General features: G+C 41.4%; 1 protein-coding gene and 1 pseudogene across 1 annotated transcript in view; one reads left to right on the forward strand and one right to left on the reverse strand.

Moving 5' to 3' along the window:
• Positions 1-20,482, forward strand: part of LOC143268207 (uncharacterized) — a 370,245-nt gene that overhangs the window by 220,986 nt on the left and 128,777 nt on the right. The window lies entirely within an intron of this gene.
• Positions 5,543-14,691, reverse strand: LOC143268210 (bcl-2-related protein A1-like; annotated as a pseudogene).

Here is a 20,482-nt window from a genome sequence, read left to right on the forward strand (position 1 = left end):
ATCAGCACTGAGATGATGATGGCCTCACTCACAGCAAGCAACCCCTCGATTGCGGCTCGCACATCCTTCTGGTGGGCTAGGCAAAGGTCTAGTGGAGAAGAAGGGGACTGTCCCATAGCGTCCGTCACAGTCAAGTCAACAATGAGAACAGTTAACACACTACATACAAGACCAAGGGCACACGAAAGAAAAACTTTGCCGCAACGAGACAACCAACAAAGCTCCAAGGACAATGACAGCCTGATGTGCTCTGTGGAGAGTGACCCTCCAGTCTCAATCATACCATAAACAATCCAGACTCGAGGATCTCTGTCCTTGATCAAACAGACATCAGGGGGCTTTCACATCCCTGTCAATCAGACATGTACCTTATTTCTTGGAAGAGAAACAGAGTGTAAAGTAACAATGACCACAATAAAACATACAAAAAAAACCCCACAAAATGGCTCTAACAATTTCCCGGGACAAAATACAAAGTGGCACTTTTTCCCACCATGGGGAAAGGTACCCAAAGATGCTCCTCTCCTAAGCACTCCCTGGAGGAGACTCCCCAAATCAAATGGTCACCTCTGAGGTGACCCCAAATGGCTCGGGACTAGGGGGTCCCTTGCCCAAATGAGGGAATGAGACGTCTCTCTTTCCCTCCCAGGATCACTGTCCGGACACGTCTGACCCAGTGAGAGCCTGCAAAGTACAAATCGAGTCCGCAAAGTACAAATCCTTCAAAGTACAAATCAGTCAACCGGTGCAAAACATAACGAGACAAGACAGAGACAGAGACAAGACAGAGAGCGCTCTTACCGGTAGATGTCAATAAACCTCTGGACCCTTGAGGGTCCCGGTGGGGTCTCTGGGGTTTCCCGGCCAACGCACCAAATGTTATGCCCAGATTGTGACCCCCCAAAGAATCCACCGTAGACCTTTGGATGTCCAGAATGCAACAGCAAGGTTTATTCTGCAGATACAAGTCTAGACAGGGACTCATTCCTACACCCAATACAGTGAGGCAGGGAGGAGTGCTCTTTCTTGGGGAAGTTAGTTTTTATAGGCAAAACCCATAAAATTTCTTAGAGGGGAGGGGGTTAGTACGGGTCCATCCTTGATTGGTCAAGTTTTTCTCGGGCCTGGACTCGATCTTATTTTATCTTATCTGTTTGCCCTGTCAGGAGTTTTACAACTCATCTCCGGGGTCTGGTCTTGTTATCTCTGGAGAGGGGCATCTCGTGGTTAATTGGTTACCATCAGACATCCTGACTCTGTTCTTTTGTTCCTGGGGCTGGCGCCATCATTTCTGGGGACTTGAAACTGGCCTGGCCTAAATCACAGTCCCCAAAGCTGCCACTGAATACTTTAGGTACAGAATGCAAAAGTAAGGTGTTTTCTAAGTCTCCAGGGAGGCTCTTCCAAACCTCTCACTCACAGCAGGGAGGTGGGGAGAAGGAGCCTCCCCTTTCTTTATGAGGCTAGATCTTAAAGGCACAGACCATATAATTTATTTTAACCCACATCCCTTTTTAGTCTTTTGGTCGAATATCCTGACTTTTCCAAAGTCCCTGTAGCAGATACAGCCACCTGGGGAAAAGGGGTCTAAGTTCTTATCTACACTTAGGAATCCTGGTTTAAGCTTCTCTTTGTCTGTAGGGGATAGAGTGGGGGGTTTTACTGAGGTATCACAGGCAGAGCGAGCCAGATGCGCTGAACATCATCGCCGGTGGACACTTGGCTTCTCCTGGCCAAAGGACAGAACATTCTGCTTTACCACCAAGTGCCTGTTTCAGCCAGTTGGCTCGTTACTGATGGACTTGGGGGCCGCTGTTACAGCAAGTGGCAGGCCCTTTCTGGAGATGGATGTCCCGTCTCTGGGAAACTCAGGACTCAGACACGCTGTTCATTATTATCGAAGAGTCTTGCTGCTGTCGGAACCTGCTGTTCAGAGACAGATAATGCCTTTCTCTAGCAGATGTTTGAGTGGAGAGAGGAGATTATAGTAAGTGGATGTGAGGAGGAGGGCTGACTCGGATTTATACCACCATCACCCCCATGTTACCATTCAATAGCTGAGGACTGGCTTTTAAAGAGTTAATTTTTCAGAGCTGGGAAGATGGTTTAGTTGGTAAAATACTTGCCACACAGGCATGAGGAGCCGAGTTCAGATCTCCAGCACCCATGTAAAAAGGTATATAGTTCATTTCTGCCTGAAGACAAAGCAAGGCGGAAGAGGGAGAACAGAGAAGAAGAGAATTCTTACCATGGACCGTAAAACAAGCAGTGAATTCACCAACATCTGTGGTCTCATCTTTACGCTTAGAGACCTAACAATTCAGGTCAGTGTGGCCACGTAATATCCACTTACCAATACTTGAACATGAGTGTGGTCTATGGATCAGCGTCCCCAAAAGCATGCCAAGTATGGAGAATCCTGAGCCAGTCCCAGACCTAGGCAGTCCAAATGGTCCTCAGGTGATCTCTATCCGTATTAATGTTTGAGAATCACTACCATAAATCAATGTATGCTGCAAGTATTAATCTGCAGAAGAAATTTAAAACTTATCGTGCATGTGGTCCTAGGTTTTATCACCAACACCACACACACACACACACACACACACACACACACACACACACACACACACAAATAAGTTGTACATGAATTGCTGCTGTTGAATTTTGGAGGCAGGCTTTTTCTAGATATCCATGGCTATTTTATGTGGCTTCATATCATGGGCACATCCCTTCAGCAATAAACACGTAGTCTGTCAGTATAACCGAGGGGTAATCCTAGCATACACAAGGCTCTTGGTTTGATTGCCAGTGCAGCAAAAATAATGATAACTTTGTCCAGTTTGGCATGGGAGAAAACATTTTTTTAACTTAATCCCAATCTTTGACAAAAATACTTTAGTTCCACATGTACATTTTCATCAAGGATATAGTTGCACCAGTAAATACATGCAACCTTAGGTGTAAAGCTCTTTGGGGTTATGAATCTTCAGAGGGTTCTGTATGTCCTCTCACAGGTAAGGCTTCATGACAGAATCACTGATATCTCCATTTCCCCAATGTTTTCAACCATCTGGAGCTATTATTTTCAGCAGAAATCAAAATCATAGGAAGACTCAATAACAAAATGGTGTCAGACACTAAGGAAAGATGTTGTAGTTTGTTGCTGGAGGGCTTCTCTCCAGGTTCCCCAAGCCCCGCAGTCCCACAATCCACATATAAAATAATCACTCAGACGCTTATATCACTTATAAACTGTATGGCCATGGCAGGCTTCTTGCTAACTGTTCTTATATCTTAAATTAACCTATTTTTATAAATCTATACCTTGCCACGTGGCTGGTGGCTTACCAGCGTCTTCACATGCTGCTTGTCCTGGTGGTGGCTGCCGTCTCTCTCCTCAGCCTTCCGCTTCCCAGAATTCTCCTCTCTCCTTGTCCCACCTACTTCCTGCCTGGCCAATCAGTGTTTTATTTATTGACCAATCAGAGCAATTGGACATACAGACCGTCCCACAGCAGTAGCTGACACTGTAGAGTAGCTGAAACAAAAGAAGAGATCAAGTGTTCATATAGAAAACAGGTTGTTAAAGATCTTACAGGCTAATGTCTGAACCTTGAAGGTTCTAGGCCATTCTGAGCTACATAGGTCCATAGGAAGACCCTGACTCAAAACCAAGCCAAACCAAAGAAATCTCACACAGGATATCTTGAATTGGTGGCACACACCTCTAATCTCAGCATTCAGAAGACTGAGGCAGGAGGATCATCCTAAGCTACACAACAGAGACTGTGTCTTAAATCAAACACAGTTTCATGGTTTGAATGTGAAATTCCCCCACCCACAGCCTCGTGTGTCTGAACACTTAGTCCCTATCTGGTGGCACTATTTTGGGGTGCTTTGGAACATTTCTAATAAGTGGATCACTGTGGGCAGCAAAGGTCACAGGTGATATCTTGTTCTGATTTGCCTCAATAGGATTTTAAGTAACTTCCCACCTGGTCTTCTTGCTTATTCCTTTTCCCTTCTCCGGTTTAAAGGTGGTAAAAAAAAAAAAAATGAAAGTCCATGCTGTTTAGGAAGCACCATTGTTAGAGTGCTTGCCTTGTATGCACAGAGGCTGGTGGTGATAATGTAGCTGTAATCCTAACCCTCAGCTGTGGAAACAGAAGGATCAGGTGTTAAGGTCCATACTGACTTGGCCCAATATCTCCATTCCCTCAGTTAGTAATCACACCGCAGAGGTAGTGTTGATAACTGAGATCTGTGGTGATATTTTATTTGTGCTGAAATGTGATTTTATTTGTATGTTAATAAATAAAGTTGCCTGGAGATCAGAGGTAAAAGAAAGCCATTAAGCATAAGTCCAGTGGTGGTAGCACACATCCTTAATCCGATCACACGGCAGGCAGAGTCTCTGTGTGGTTGGTCAAGGACACAGCCAAGCATGGTGACACACACCTTTAATCCAAGTACCAACCATAGATACCTAGAGGTCTGTGTAGACAGGCAGTGACAAGGAAGTCATGTGGTTGGGTTTAGAGCCAATGAGAAGGCAGAACAGAAAGGTAATAAAAAGACAAGTCAGATCGGAAGAAACTCTCTCCTCTGGGAAGCAACAAGGTGAGAGGTAAGATAAGGTCGTCATGACTCTCTGATCTCTTTAGCTATTTACCTCTGTATTTGGTTCTGTGTTTCTTATTTACTAAGACTGTTTAGAATTTCGTCTACAGAGATCCCTTGTCAAGATGTGCCTGGCCTTGGAAAAAGGGGCTCTGTCTTTATTGACTCTATTAATAGTCTGAATGGAAATGTAATGCAAGTGATCTAGATCAAAATAGAGGATTTCTATATGGCCATCACACTTGACCTAAACATTGGAAGATGGTCTAACAAAAGACTGACAGTTTTGTCACACACCCAAAAATCAAGTTTAAAAATGACTTGATATTCATTCACTTAACTGTTTTTCTTCAAACCACTCCAGTTTCCTGCTGTAGGAGCACAAAGAGAAGTGATCCCTTCCTGACTGCTAGAAGGGCAGACTGATCACATATAGTCTGACTATTGATTATGACTTGACGTGGGGGAAGTGAATTCTACCTTTTGTATCTTGCCTAGGGAGAAAATGGTGGCAGGGGAAGAAGGCAAGAGAAGGTCGGAGAGAAAAGTGGTTTGAGTCCTTCCTTTTAGGGTATCATTTCTGACCCCAGCACTGTACATCTGAATGTCCTACCCATGAAGCCCAAATGAAAGGCCAGAGAGTACAGGTTGAGGGGAGAGCATCAGTGAGAAACTGTGAACAGCCGGGGACTCTGAGATGTAGAAAGTGTGGACTCAGGAAAGAGTCAGGGGGCAGATTTTAGCCCCATATGGTTTAGCCTAGTGACACAGAATGCCGTTGGATAATAGGCACACCCTTATGGAAGAGTCTCTACCTCCAGGTCATCATCAGCCTTTACTTCAGTACCTATCCCTGTGTGGAGTATTGTTGGAGTTCCAGGTGGACTCGAAAACTTAAAACATGAAACACATCCAGGAACAGATATCAGTCATTTATTCCTTCAAGAGGGAACAAAACATCCGCAACTCCGGGAAGTCAAGTCCTGCCATCTGAGTTGTTTGCAAATGGACGTACTAAGTGCTGGTCACCATTGTCACAGGAGCCCTTGTCAGTAGTGCTGCTTGAGGAGAAAAAGAGCATTTCCCAGATCTGCCCTGTCATTTCCAGGAAAGTCAGCCAGCTAGGTTTGGGTTCAAACTTCTTCATGAAGCCATCTTCCTGTGAGAAGAAAGTGCAGACTGAAGACTCAGTGAGATAATCCTCTCTATTCTCTCACCCCCAGTAGTCATTTCATTCTCCCCATTGTTCTCTACTCCAAAGCCAAATCCCTTTAGAATATAGCCACCCAGTAGAAACACAGCTGAGCTACATATGTTAGCTTCAAAGGATTTTGCAGCCATATATTAAGAAGTGTCTTTGTCAGTCTTCTACTGCTGTGAAGAGACACCATGACCAAGGTAGTTCTTAATTTAACTGGGGGCTAGCTTATAGTTTCAGAGGCTTAGTCCATTATCATCATGGCAGGAAGCATGGGGCACGCAGGCAGGTAAGAACTAAGATGGCATGCAGTAGCTGCTAAGAGCTACATTCTGATCTGATCCATAAGCAGAGAGAGAGAGAGAGACAGACTCTGGGGTTGGCATGACATACTTCCTCCAACAAGGCCACGCCTCCTAATCCTTTTAATCCTTTCAGAGAGTGCCACTCCCTGATGACTAAGCCTATGGAGTCATTCCTATTCAAACCACTACAAGAAGTAAGAAAGTAAAAAGAATTTGAAAACTTATCTAACTCAATGTGGATTTAGTATATGAGTATTCTTTCGTAGTGTAGACAGTATGGAGTCATTATTGAGATGTTATATTCTGAAATCCAAAGACTAGTACTTTCATCTTCATTCAAACTAGCCCTGCTTCTGTTGCTCACTCCCCATAAGCTCCAGGGAAAGGAATTCTCCAGTTTTTTGTGTTGTTTTGTTTTCCTGTCTTTTTCTTTCAGTTGCCTAGCACTGAAAATTAAATTTATATTTATGAATTGTATTATACTGAGAATTATTGTTATTATTTGTTTGTTTTTCGAGACAGGGTTTCTAACAGCTGTGGCTGCCCTAGAACTTGCTTTCTAGACCAGGCTGGCCTTAAATTCACAGAGATCCACCTGCCCCTGCCTCCCAAGTGCTGGAGTTAAAGTACCACTGCCCGGCTATACTGAGAATTATAAGAACTCATAGTAAATCCAAATTCAACTAATGTCCTTGAGTCTAAGAAAATACTGATTATTTCCACTATAATTATTTTTGAACCTGGACTTTTTTTTTTTAATTAGGAAAATCCAGACTGATAGAAATGCCTGTCTAGGACATTGAATTCCTAGATTCAAGCCCCAGAACACGCACGCACGCACGCACACGCCAAAATCCCAACAAACTGTAGCGCACTGTAACAATATTTTAACAACTTGAAATCTATAATTATATTACATTTTCATTGGAAATTACTTCTACCTGCATGCTAATTCTTACGTTATCTATTGAGGATACTGAGAATGAGGGGGGAAAGTTACCTAAGATAATACAACTCACAGTGTGTATTGGCACACACCATGTTCTCAATACTTAGAAGATGGAGATGGGGATTTCTGTAAGCAAGCCTCGACTACACAGTGAGTTCCAAGCCAGCCTGGGCTACACAGCAAGATGCTGTGCCAAAAATAAATAAATAAAAGATTATATAATTTTTTGCCTGGACCTGGGTTGGGATGCAAGCTTTACACTCCTTTTCACTCCATGTATTCCAAAACAAGTACAAAAAAAGACTATAAAATTGTTCAAAACATTTATTTCATTTATTGTTATTTATTTATTTATACTCATTTTATTTTCTAGAACTTACCAAGTAGCCAGAAATGCCCTTGAACTTTTGAATCTTCTGTTTGTATCTCCTGGCCCTGGGATTAGAGCCATACCCCATCATGCCTGGTTCAGGAAGTGCTGAGGACAGACACTAGGACCTTGTGCATGCCAAGCAAGCACCCTACCGACTGAGCTATGTCCCCAGACTGTGCTTGCATCCTCTCTGTACCACCACCCCTGATATTTTTTATATCCATCTAGTAAACATTTGCTCAACATCTTATAGGTTCCAGCATTACAATGTCTCCAAATGGGTATGCCATAATAGGACTAATCCAGAAAATGGGAATCAGGTTTAGCTTCTCGAGAGTCAGAAGACTTTGGAAATCTCTGCAGATCTTGAAATTAATAGTTGTGGAATCATCAGCAAACCAGGCAGCCATCAGTCAGGGGAAAATGTCTGCATGTGGTATGCAGAGTCAGCTGTGAGGCGGATAGGTACAGTGATAGCCTCTAAAATGATCCTTTATTAATAGAACAACTAGTTATTTCTGGGCAGCATGCTAACTTCTAATATTTTCAACTTCTAAGGCAAAGAAAGTAAAAGAAAAAGCTAAATGAAGGTATGAAATAGTCATAAATCTATAAAAAAAAGAACCTAAAATTTAAAGAACCACAAACCAGGAAAATATATTTATCAGGAAAGAGTTCATTCCAATGTAAGAAAAAATAATCAGGCCTTAATAGCTAAGAAGAGAAATTCGCTGAGACATAAATCGCTAATAATATATAGGAAAACACTTTACATTACCATCAATTAAAGAGCTTTATATTATAATACAATCATAGTTTTTTGTACCTATAAAAATACTTTTTCAAGCAGATTCTTTCAAAACTACTTCCTTTAGTGGTGCAATTTGAATCTTAAGGCTAATATATAAAATAAATATACAAATAAGGATTCATTATCACATCAGTAATGTGGTAATAAACAGGAAATGCCAACGTCTGATTACTTCTGGGAGCAGTGAAAATTTGCTAAATTGGGCTACTCTGGTTTTGAGAATGGCTAAAGCATAAATAATATACCAAGGTGGCATGTTGTGTTTATATTTTCTAAAACTCATGTTGAGTCTTAATTGTATTTTGATATTATTAAGAGTTGGAATCTTTAAGAAGAGGATAAAGGGAAATGAGCAATGTCTTTTTTTCTATTGGGACATGACCTCACGTGCCTCACAGCTGACTCTGTATACCACATGCAGACACTTTCCCCTGACTGGTGGCTGCCTGTTTTGCTGATGATTCCACATGGGAGCATCCCCTCCATGACTACTAGATCGAGACTATTACCTAAGGGGTGGATTTGTTATTAAAAGATGTACTCAGTCCTCTAGTCATCTTCCCTCCCTCCTCACTTCCCTCCCTCCATCCCTGTCTTCCTACCTCACTTCCTGCAGCAAAAAGGCTCTTACCAGATGCAGTCCTTCAATACTGGTGCCCTTCAGTGCTGGTGCCCTTAGATGCTGGCACTCTCAGAGTCCCTTAGCAACTTCTTTTCTATTATCATTTTCTGTGCAATATTCCATTATAGCATTACAAAGCAGGCTGACACATACTGTGCCAATAACCCAAAGAGAATTAAAAGCTCTGATTTTTTTTAAAGATATAAGTGGATACCACGGTCACTCCTCTAGAGATTCATGGGAGAGCTGTTTTGGTAGTTGGGCTATAGCTCGATGGTGGAGCATGTGCTTAGCATTTACAGGTCTTGGCTATTTATACCTTTGGAAATGCCTTTACTGAGATGAATGGTCAATCAGTCATCTTTACATATCTTTGTATCCACTCTGCTGATTTGCTTCATCACCAAATTAACCCACGCCATTAGAGTAAGAGGAAAGAAGGCGGGAGGGGAGGCAGGGGAGGAGAAGAGGAGAGGACCTTTTAGCTTAACTCTTCCTATTCTAGTTACTTGGAAGCGACCAATTCAGTGTATCCCCACTTCTAAAGGGAGTTTCTTTTTGTATTTAGAGTAGTTTTTAAAACTATAAATTTCTTGGAATTTCCCATGTAATCCCCATACTTGAATAATTCTATTTACATACTCACAAAGTACTTTTATCAGAAAGCTTTCTGGTTCTTTGCATATAGGTATTGTTGTCTTCATTTTTATTGTTTATGCTATATTATTACATGACATAATATAATTATTATTACATTATGCTATATTGTGTTGTTATACATATTACATGGGAAACATGAATCTTGGAGTGCCTCCTAGGTAACTTAACCTAAGTCATGCCTCTAATAAGCAGGGAAATTTGGAGTTCAGGCCTCAGATGTCAGTGTTGGTTCCTGAGATCTGTAGCTGTGTGTCAGGTACCTTGTGTGCAGTAGGCCCTATACTAAGCATTAAGGATACAGAGATGCGCAATGTTCCTCTATCCTTTGCTTCTATGTAGCTGAGACTACAGACACTAGCTACTAAAATGTGCTCTAGTGGCTTTAGGAACTATCTTTTCCTCCCAAATGCTCACGATAGCTGAAAAAATCACATTAAATCTTCTGCCAGGCATTATGAGTCCAGCTTTGCACTTCAGACTGGTAGAGGGAACTGGAGAAAATAATAGTAAATGTAGAAGATGAAGAAAAGCAGAGATGACAGGCTGGAAACTAAAGGAGATATGGAGGAGAAGGAAAAAACAGAGGAAGGATGAGAGGGAGGAGAGGGAAGGATGAAAGAATGAGGAGGAGAGGGATGGGGAAGGATTCAAACTGGTTTTTAAAAAAGAAGAAGGAATGAGATTATGCATCCCATTATTAATGCTCAGTCTCATGTTTTTTACTTTAGTGTACCTGAGGTTTATGGTGACTAATATCTAACTGAAGTGGACCATATAACTTTTGGAGTCTAGATATCCTTGGATTTGCTAAATAGAAGCTATGCGATATTAATGTTATTAACATGAGTATTTATCAGTAGTAACAATAGTCTTGAAATTGTACTGAGTGCAGATTTATAGGAATTGCTCTGGAAGCATTGTATGTGAGTAACTCATGTGATCCTTATACCAGTCCCAGCAGATAGATTGCAGTATGGCCTATTTTTACAGACAAGGAAATGAAGTACAGAGAAGGTATATAAGTTGTCCCATTCACGTAGATGATAAGCACTGAGCCCTGAAATAAAGCCAGCCCTGTTTGAATTGGAGCTGGTGTTCCTAATATCTGTGCTGTACTTCTCTATCATATCTTGATCCAAAACTTCCCATAAAGTTTCAGGCATATTTCAAGTGTAACAAGGCCATAGCTTGCATGTTTATGATCATTTTAGAGTTTTCTCTTTCAGAAAAGTAAAAAGGAAAAAATTGTAAAATTCCTATTTCCCCTTTCTACTGGGTCCTCTGACTGCTGGCAAAGACATGGGCATTTTCTATAAAATGAATCATTCTACAAAAGTAAACTCATTCATTGAAGCAGATTTGTCAATGGCACTGTGGGAAAAAAATAAGCAAATAAAAAAGAAGTTGTGATGCCTGTGTGTATTGGCTCACTATAGCACTATTTGCCATCAGCAGAATAAGTGATTTCTGTTGGCTGGAAAATGGTATTGAGATGGCTTTACAATGATCTTAAAGAGCACTTCTGATATATCTACAGCATAAGCTCCCAGGTGTAAAAGAAGAGATCTGAGAACCCACATAGAAACTTTATGAAGGGTGAAGGTGTGGGGGGGGAGGGGAAGGTGTGTGTGTTGCATGAGATGTACTATTATATCTCCATTAGGATAAGTTTTTCCTACTGTGTACATGCTAATATCTCTATGATTCCCAGGCAAATGCATTTCTAGAAATTCTAAGAGACCATTCCATACCCTTCATTCATTTTTAATTCTACAATTTCACCCAATATATTATATTAACATGTATTTAAGCAGCACATATTCTGTGTCTTCCACATATTGTGCTAGACGATGGCAACATAGAGTAAACCTATAGAGCTTGTAAGACTGTTCTCTACAGGCTCATTTGTGGCTTCTGTGCTAGAAGACACCTGCCTTCACTTATTCTGTAACTATGTTTTTCAACCCAGGGTACTTAAAATAGTATTTTAAAGAACACTTTAGGGACTGGGGAAGTAGATCAATTGTGGAGCTCCTGTGTTGCATGAACAAGGCCCCTAATTCAGTCCACAGCCCCATAAATAAACAAAAGTAAAAGAGTTCTTAATATGTTCTGCTGAATGCACATGCTGTCCAAGAGCTGTTTATTTGCACACAGTGCAGCAGAGATTTTTCTGAGTCCTTCCTACATCCAACCAGGAGAAACATAACCAAACATCTGGCATGTTTCACCTAGAGCCAGATCCAGGCATGTTAGAAGGAAGAGCTACAGGTAGTTGAAAGCAATCAAAAAGGAGGACTGCTTTACAGTGTGACCTAGCAAACAGACTCACCAAAGCAGAAGTGGAACAAAGTCTGTGTTCAATCAAGTCAATTGCATCAAATTCCAAACACTTGTAATTGCTGAAGACATCTACAGCTTTAGAAGATAATCAACAAACTAAAAGAAATCTGCCACGTATAAAAATAATTTGCATTCAGGTTGTTCAAGGAATTCCTTTGTTAATAAACAATTGGAAACCAGGCAAAAGAAACAAGCAGGCAAATCTTTCAGTAAGAATTAGTCAATGAACATGAACTTGAGCTCAGCATTAAGAGAACTTTAACTATACTAGTAACCTAGGGCAAAATTAATTAACATAAGATACTAAGTATATGTATTAACAAAGTGGAGAAATTGTAATAGATTACTAGGACCTCCTTGTACCAAGGAAATGATGGCTACTCTAACATGCTGCTGACAGGATTATAATTTGGTAGAACCACTATGGAGCAGAAAAATCTAGTAATTTCAAAATGGATATAAACCACGAGCAAATAACTCTATGACCAAATATCCACTCTAAAAACACCTATACACAGGAGAGGATTCATATTGGTATATTCAAAGAAACATTGCTTATGACAGAAAACTCTGGAAATAGCCCAAATAAACAGCTCTTTGGCAGCATGTGCATTCAGCAGAACATATTAAGAACTCTTTTAATTTTGTTTATTTGTGGTGCTAGGGATTGAATTAGGGGCCTTGTTCATGCAACACAGGAGCTCCATAATTGATCTACTCCCCAGTCCCTAAAGTATTCTTTAAAATACTATTTTAAGTACTGGGTTGAAAAAACAGTCACAGGATAAGTCTATGTATTATTTAGGGTGGACAGATCAAACAGACCTTCATATGACCAGATCTGGCCTTCTACTGACTTGCTGTGTAGTTGAATATGACTCTGAACTTTTGGTCCTCTTATCTTTTGTTTCTGAGTTCTGGAATTACATATGTGCACTGCCATGTCTAGCCCAGATACTAATTTGTAAAACATTTTTCAGAAAGACTACCGTGAGGCTGAGGGTACAGTGCTGTGATAGAACATGGGTTCAGATTGTGTTAGGCTCTAGGTTTGATCCCTGGTGACAAAGGGCTGAAGGGGCGTCTTTCTAGCCAAGCATGGTAGTGTACATCCAGAGCCCCAGATCTGTGGAAGGCTGAGGGTAGTAGCATCACTATACTCTGGAAGTTGGAGGCCAGCCTGGGCAAAATGGTGAAATCTCTCCTCCAAATGAGAATGGGAGATGCTACAAGTATTTTCTTTGGGTGTGTTCAATAAACATGCTTTGTATATACAATAGTAACAGTGGACATTGCTTGAGGGAGATAAAGGCTGGGGATGGGAGAGAGACTACATGGGGACAGAAATGTTTTTCAGCTCTGTGTTAAGCATATTAAGACACAAAGTGAAGCTTCTAAATCTAGCTGGGCAAGGCTTCTGGATAACCTCAGCTCCAAAATTCTTGGCATAGTCCTGGATTTTTGAGATACTGTTTTTTTTTTTTTAAAAAAAGCAAATTTTTATATTTGAATATCCTTTAAAAAGGTTCCTTCCAGTGAGGCAGTACATCATTTATTTGTATCATGAAACTTCAATAGCCCACAATTTATATATTAGAAAATGGGAAAGGTCAATGTGTAAGTAAGGAATGCACAAAACTGGGCAGGTTACTGTTACAGCCCCGCAAAGTACAAATGAGAAGATCTAATCCCAGCTCTTTCTGTCCCAATTCTCCATAGTCATGAGAATCCTAGCAAAAGGCGACACTTGAAGGTCTACACTGCTGATCCGGAAGATGCAGTCAAAAGCTGCTGCTTCCAGTCCCAGACCTCAAGACTAGTTCCCAAGCGAGAAGAAAAGCTGGGCAGACCAATGTTTGCCGACCGTAGAGTTGTAGGATCTATTGGAAATGACCCCGGAGAGTTCTGCTTTCTTTACTTTTAATTAAAAGTATCTAAAATAAGATCTAGAAACAGACTGAAATCTTTTAGTTGTTATTTTCTTGTTTGTTTTAATTAGTAAGGAAACTCTCCATTCCAACTTTGCAGTAGAGAAATGTAAAAGGAATGTCATCACACATACCCAGCCTCCATTCTGCCATATCCATTCTCCTGTGTTATTCATTATGAATTCAGCCACAAAACTGGAAACTTGCTTGTAAGCATTCACATCCAAGCCAATCTGCTCTTGGGGTTTTTTTTTTTGAGGAGAACATCCCCAAAGGCAAATAGAGTCACAGTCCTTCCCCAGTTAATGATGCCGTCTTCAAATTATTTTTCCATCACTTGATTAAATATAGTTCTGGTGGAATCTATGGATCCCACACAAAATCATCCAAGTATAATTTCAGGTTCTTTTCAACTTTTTTTTTGAACTGAGAAAGCAACTCTTTGTAGCACTCTGGATGTTTTGCTTGGAGCCAATTCTAAAGCGGGTACCTGCAGGACGTACTGAAGATAGTCCTCAGCCAGAGTGGATAAACATGAACTCACAGTCAGTCATCTTGCCTGGCAGAGCTGACTGGAGCTGTCCACCCGGAGGCCAAGGAGGCAACTAAGGCAAAGACAGGATCTGGTGCCGGAGGGCTAATCTTATTTGGAGGCTCCTGGAATTCTCTTTACATAGGTCCCTGTGTAGGCTACATGTGAAAGCAAAAGCTCAGACTGTGAAGGAGGAAAATGTTTCAGAGCAACACCACTTCCTCTTCCTTTTATGATTCAGTAAAGCATCAAAAATGAGAGGAGGTGGAGAAGTCAGATCCCCGTAAGTTCCTGGGAACTGGAGGCCCTTCTGAGTTGCTCTGGCAATATTACCCTTGAGATGTAGATATACTAGGTTGAAAGGAAGAAAAAAAAAGCTAGCTTCTTTCTTCTCATATTTATAATTTCTGATAGGAAACAATCTGGCTTTAAGCCCAACTTAGCACATATTCTTTTTTAAGTATGCATCTCCTTTTGTTCCATGCCTGTGCCTGAGTTTATGTATATGCAGCATGTGCATGCAGTACCCATGGAAGCCAGAAGAGGGTGTTGGACCCCTTAGCACTGGAGTTACAGGCAGGCTGGTATGGGTGCTGGGATCTGAATGTGGGATCCCCTGAAATAGCAGCAAGTGCTCTTAACTTCTGAACCACCTTTCTAGTCCTTAATACATATTCTTAAATCATGTACATTTCCCTGTATCTGGGTCAGAAATCATGGGAGAAATTAGAAGGAGCAATGATCCTAGAGTCACAATGCCTGGTCTCAGTTGTAGACAAGTCCTTCTTCCTGTGTCCTGAACTGTGGAAAAAGAAGCCATCTAGACTGACTTTAGGGGGCTGAGGTGAAACCAAAGGAGATGACCTAGATAATGGGTGCCTGTCACCGTGTCTGGTAAGATTAGGTGCTTTGTGGTGCTGCTCTTCATTCTTTTAAGAATTAGTGATGATTTGGCTTCTCAGTCATCTCCTGACCCAGTGAGTACAGAACTTCAGAAGCTCACCATTTGAAAGCTTGTATTTTGTTGAGCTTTGGTGGTAATTTGGAGAGAAGCTTGGTAGAGACGGTGAAATCAGTGGCTAAAGTGATGTTGCCGACTTTGGGTTGGAGCTTAAGTCTCCTCACTTGAGTATGTAGCAGGGAAGGCAGCTGCTGAATGCATGAAGATGAGGGGCCATGCTTGTCTGACGGCTTCACACTGAAGAGCCAGTGTGAGGAAATAGAGACAATTCATGTCTGTGGAAAAGTCAAATGTGTTTTTACCCTCCTTCTATACATGCTGTCTGTGGTTTTGATTCTTTGCATCAGATTCCTATGAACAACTGCAAACATGGAAGACAAATTCATTTGCAACTTGTATTTACGATCCATTACCATAGAGTTGAGGAGGAGGGGAGAGGGGCTGCTTAGGGTGCTTGGAAATAGAGAGACATGTGGTAGCCATGGAAATACATGAGAGTTATTGATTCAAAGCCCCAGCTCATCTGTTTTAAATGTACCTCCAACTTTGCACTAGAGGCCACAGGTCCCACAGTCTCAGCCAGTGACAGCAACTGTGAAGCCACCCTCCTGTACAAATGGTTGCACAACTTTCCACAACAGGTCGATTATATTAATCTCCTTCTTGAGAGCTCTCCAAGCCCGAGCCTACTGCTTTCCATGCTTCTTTTCCTTCCTCCCAAGGATCAGTCCTGAATTACTCTCTTGCAGCTTGCCAGTTTCTTCTGGCTCCCTGGGCTATCTCCTCACATCTACTTAACATAGAATCTTCTTTTTGGAGTATCCATACAGAACAGAAGAATTCATGGTTAAAGGGCCGCCATACTTCTATTAAATTTTGCCATGCAAAATTCCTCTGTGACTATTTCTGTTAGCCCACAGAATCACAAGGCCATGGGCAAACTGCTTTCTGGCTTCTAATCAGATTTGGGCATCCTAAGGACCACTGAAACAATAGGAGGATTGCACACACACACACACACACACACACACACACACACACACACACACACACACACACACATACACACACTCCTATGATGCTCAGAATTTCTGACAAAGCAATGGAAGAATGCAGCTTACGAATTTCAGTAAAGTCTTCTGTGGTCAAGGGTATCTTTTGCATCTCTTATTACTTACTCCTCTACCTATTTCCCAAGTCTGGACCCAAGAAAAGCAAATAGTTGATCTTTGTTGAATAAGTGAAAAGCTTACTTCAAAATAAGGGTCCAACTATATTTAGATTTTATATTTCTGAAATATTAATCCAAAAATGAGATGTTTTAAAATTTTTTAAAAGAATTTTGTTGCTTTATTTAACTTATTTTGGAGGGTTTCCAATTAATTACATTTTAAGGCTAGATGAAAGAGAAAAAGAAAAAATTTCACCATCACCACTAAACAAAAAAAAAGAAGAAAATAAAAACGGAATTTTGTATATCAAATAAAGTGTAAAAGGTCTAGAGGCAGAGTAGTACGCAGAGGGAAGTGAGGGTAGGAGGCATGCAGCTGACCGAGAAGAACATACAAGGGCATGGAAAGTATCATTCACTACCACTACATGTATGTGTAGAATTTTGTGTAGAATAGAGCCTACCCCAATACACTCTGAGCAGGTCAACCATACTAGGTGGAAACTGAAAACCATACATTCATTACATTACTCCATAAATGTAGACTAAGGAACAATGTATCAGGACTGTTGTGTAGACTTTCCAGCCTACAAAGAGTTTTCAGTCCAGGAAAAACTATAGCATGCCATACACAGTACAAGGATCTATTGAATGGAATGATTAGAACTCTAGTAGGTTCAAATATAGAGATATTTCCCGAATTACAAACTAAGGCAGTTGTAGTCTGAGCTGTGCAATAGGTCTGAAGCTCTGAAATTTATCTATTGTGAATTAAGTGAGGCAGACTGATTGGAAAGAGAAATGATGGAAAGAGATTTGCCAATATTTCCATATTTAAAAAGTCCTTAGGCTCAGGGTCTGGTATTTATAATAGCTGTAGGGCAGCTGGTTAGCAGCTTGCCCAGGTTCGATCCCCAGCAACACAAACATGAAAGAAAAACATGGCCTGACTAGGCTTTTCTTTGTGCTTAATAATGATTTAAGAACTTCATCCTTTTGTACATTTTTTTTGCTGTCAGTGTTTTGATTATTAGTGTGTATATCCTTGTGTATTTTCGTTGAACTTGTAAAAGTACTCCCATGTCCAACTATCTATGTTTGTAATAAGCCAGCCTCTCAATACTCAAGGCTTAAAATAGTATTCATGTGGTTGTGTGTGTGTGTGTGTGTGTGTGTGTGTGTGTGTGTGTGTGTGTGTGTGTGTGTGTCACGACCCTGACATTTGTCAGGACCCAATAGGGTTAACTGGTATTTATTCCTTAATGTCTAGGATTTGACTGAGATGACTTAAAACAGTTGGGACTCTTTTCCATTCTGACGAAGCAACAGTTGTGATAGGAAAGAAGAGGACAGAACCCCAGACCATCCCAGCTGATGCAGGGTGCCAGGGTGATGCAAGCCGCAAGACAAGGTAAGTAAGTTTCAAAAGAAAGTACTGAGGTCAACTTCTTCCCCCAGAGGAGGAACCTGAGAATTTGCTGGGCTTTTTGTGGCTTCCTTGGAAGTGACATGGGGGAGTTCTGACTCTGCTTGGCTCTTTCACGTCTCTGAATTTAGCATAAGTACTTCCCTATTCTGAAGCCCAGACCAAGGCAAATTCTCTGTCAAGAAAGATGGTCTTCACGTATACAAAATAAGGAGACGATCTCTTCAAGGTATGGTTGAGGAAAAGTTGGGTTTTTTATTTTTTGTTTTTTTTTTTTGTTTGTTTTTTTGACAGGGTTTCCTGGATCTCACTCTGTAGACCAGGCTGGCCTTGAACTCACAGAGATCCGCCTGGCTCTGCCTCCTGAGTGCTGGGATTAAAGGCATGTGCCTCTACCGCCTGGCAAGGAAAAGTTTTTTATTGTATATATGTACAGCCAGAGGTATCTGGAAGAGTCCAGAGAAGGGAGAGAAAATAGTAGACTAAACATGACCAGTATACTGCACTGGGGGTGGGGGGTGGGGGGAGTGCCATGAGAGAGGTCCAAGAACCAAGAGAGAAGAGAACCAAGACAGGGGTCGGAGAGATGGCTCAGTGGTTAAGAGCACTGACTATTCTTCCAGAAGTCCTGAGTTCAATTCCCAGCAAACACATAGCTGCTCACAACCATCCGTAATGAGATCTGGTGTCCTCTTCTGGCACGCAGGCGTACATGCAGGTAGAACACTGTATACATAATAATAAATAAATCTGAAAAAAAGGGAGAGAGAATCAAGACAACAAAAAGAAGGCTCATGTCCAAATCGGCAGGGTCCTATAGGGATGAGAAGCTGGGGAAAGGGAAGGCCATGAGCTGGAGAAGTTTAGGGTAAGGGGTTGGGGTGAGAAGAGCTGAGAGGAGTCATGGACTCTATAACAGGTATTCACAATGCTGAGAGAGCCTAGAGGCCAGCATGTTCTTTGGTGTGTTAATAGGTACCACAGTCAGCCATTTGTCCCCAGTTTCTTTTGGACCTGACACACTAATAACACAGTTGAAGCACAAAAGAATGAGAGAAATAAGCACAAGAATCCACCTGTGTGTCTTTCATGACCTCCTTCAGTCCTGTGGGGTCAGGCCTTCATGGTCAGAAAGTTCCATTGGAGACAAACCCATCCCCCCAGTTCCCTGGGTTATTTTTGTTGGTTGTTTGGTTTGGTCTTAAAAACAAACAAACAAACAAACAAACAAACAAACAAACAACAACAACAACAAAAAAAAAAACTGGAGGCTCTGAGTGACAAGGTTCAGGGTAGAAGTGCATTTTCCCTATGGAGACTGAGGTCCAGGCTATCCTATGAGCACAAATGTAAGCAGGAGTTCCCCTAATTTTCTTCCCATGTTCCTGAGGAAGGCTCAGGAGGGTTCTGCAGAGACCCAACTAGTTGTGAACTCAGTGAGTGGATCGATACCTGAGAAAGCAGAGAAACATCATGCAACCTGGGGTGGAACGTTATCTAAGGGTACAGAGGCACAAGGAAATGAAAGGGGAAAGGATGGGGGAAGTGAAGCCGGGAATGGGAAGCCAGGGGAGAGGTTATCTTTAAGGATACAGCCAGGAAACCCCTGTTGTTTTACTGTCTGTCGGCTTGGCAGCTGCACCTGAATCTAGGGCTATTTTTAGCTGCTGTCTGCAGCTCTGCAGCCAGTGCCCCTCTACTCAGGCTTTGGCCGGTGGGACTTCCTGTCCTTCTGACATCGGTTCTGCCACAGGTTTTAACTAAGTCTCTATCATTCTATTTACCAATAAAGACTTGGGAGTCAGATGATGGGGTGAAAACCTGCTAGCTCAGAGAAGCCTAAAAGCAACCAACTGACTGACCTTCCTCTTTGGCTAGTGACCCAGCAAGAGTATCTCTCCAGCTGTTCCAAACCCAAAAGACTGCCAATACTCCAAATCTCCCTACTACTTCCTGTCTGTCTGTCTGGCTCCCTCATACTCTCTATGGCTAACTCCTGTCAACTAGTTGCAGGCTCTGGAGGTTTTAACTTTAACATAGTAAAATTACATATAACAAACAAGAATTACAGTTATGGACTGGAGAGATGGCTCAGTGGTTAAGAGTGCTGGCTACTCTTCCAGAGGAACCAGGTTCAATTCCCAGCACCCACATGGCAACTCATAACTGCCTGTAACTCCAGTTCCAGGGGATCTGACACCTTCACACACACATACATGCAGGCAAAACATGAATGCATGTGAAATAAAAATAAATAAATTTAAAAAAGAATTACAGTTAAACTATCTAGTCTATTTGTATTTTGTGAATTTAAAGAAAATATCTATCTTATATTTGTGAGTCTAAAGTTTCATATCTACCTTATCTCTTATCATAACCAAGGAAAACCATAATTATAACTATCTAGTCTTCAACTATATCAAAGACTTCAGAAGGATATAATATTACCTAAGTAAACAGGAAGTACATTGTAAGCAACTTCCAAAAATCTAGAATGTCAAAGACAGCTGCCTGGACAGTCACCCAAAGTTCTTCTGCAATGTTGGGGCATCCATCTTCAGCCTATAGGTCTAGAGTCTC

The sequence above is a fragment of the Peromyscus maniculatus genome, chromosome 12 (assembly GCF_049852395.1).
Source record: "Peromyscus maniculatus bairdii isolate BWxNUB_F1_BW_parent chromosome 12, HU_Pman_BW_mat_3.1, whole genome shotgun sequence".
Lineage (NCBI taxonomy): Eukaryota > Metazoa > Chordata > Mammalia > Rodentia > Cricetidae > Peromyscus > Peromyscus maniculatus.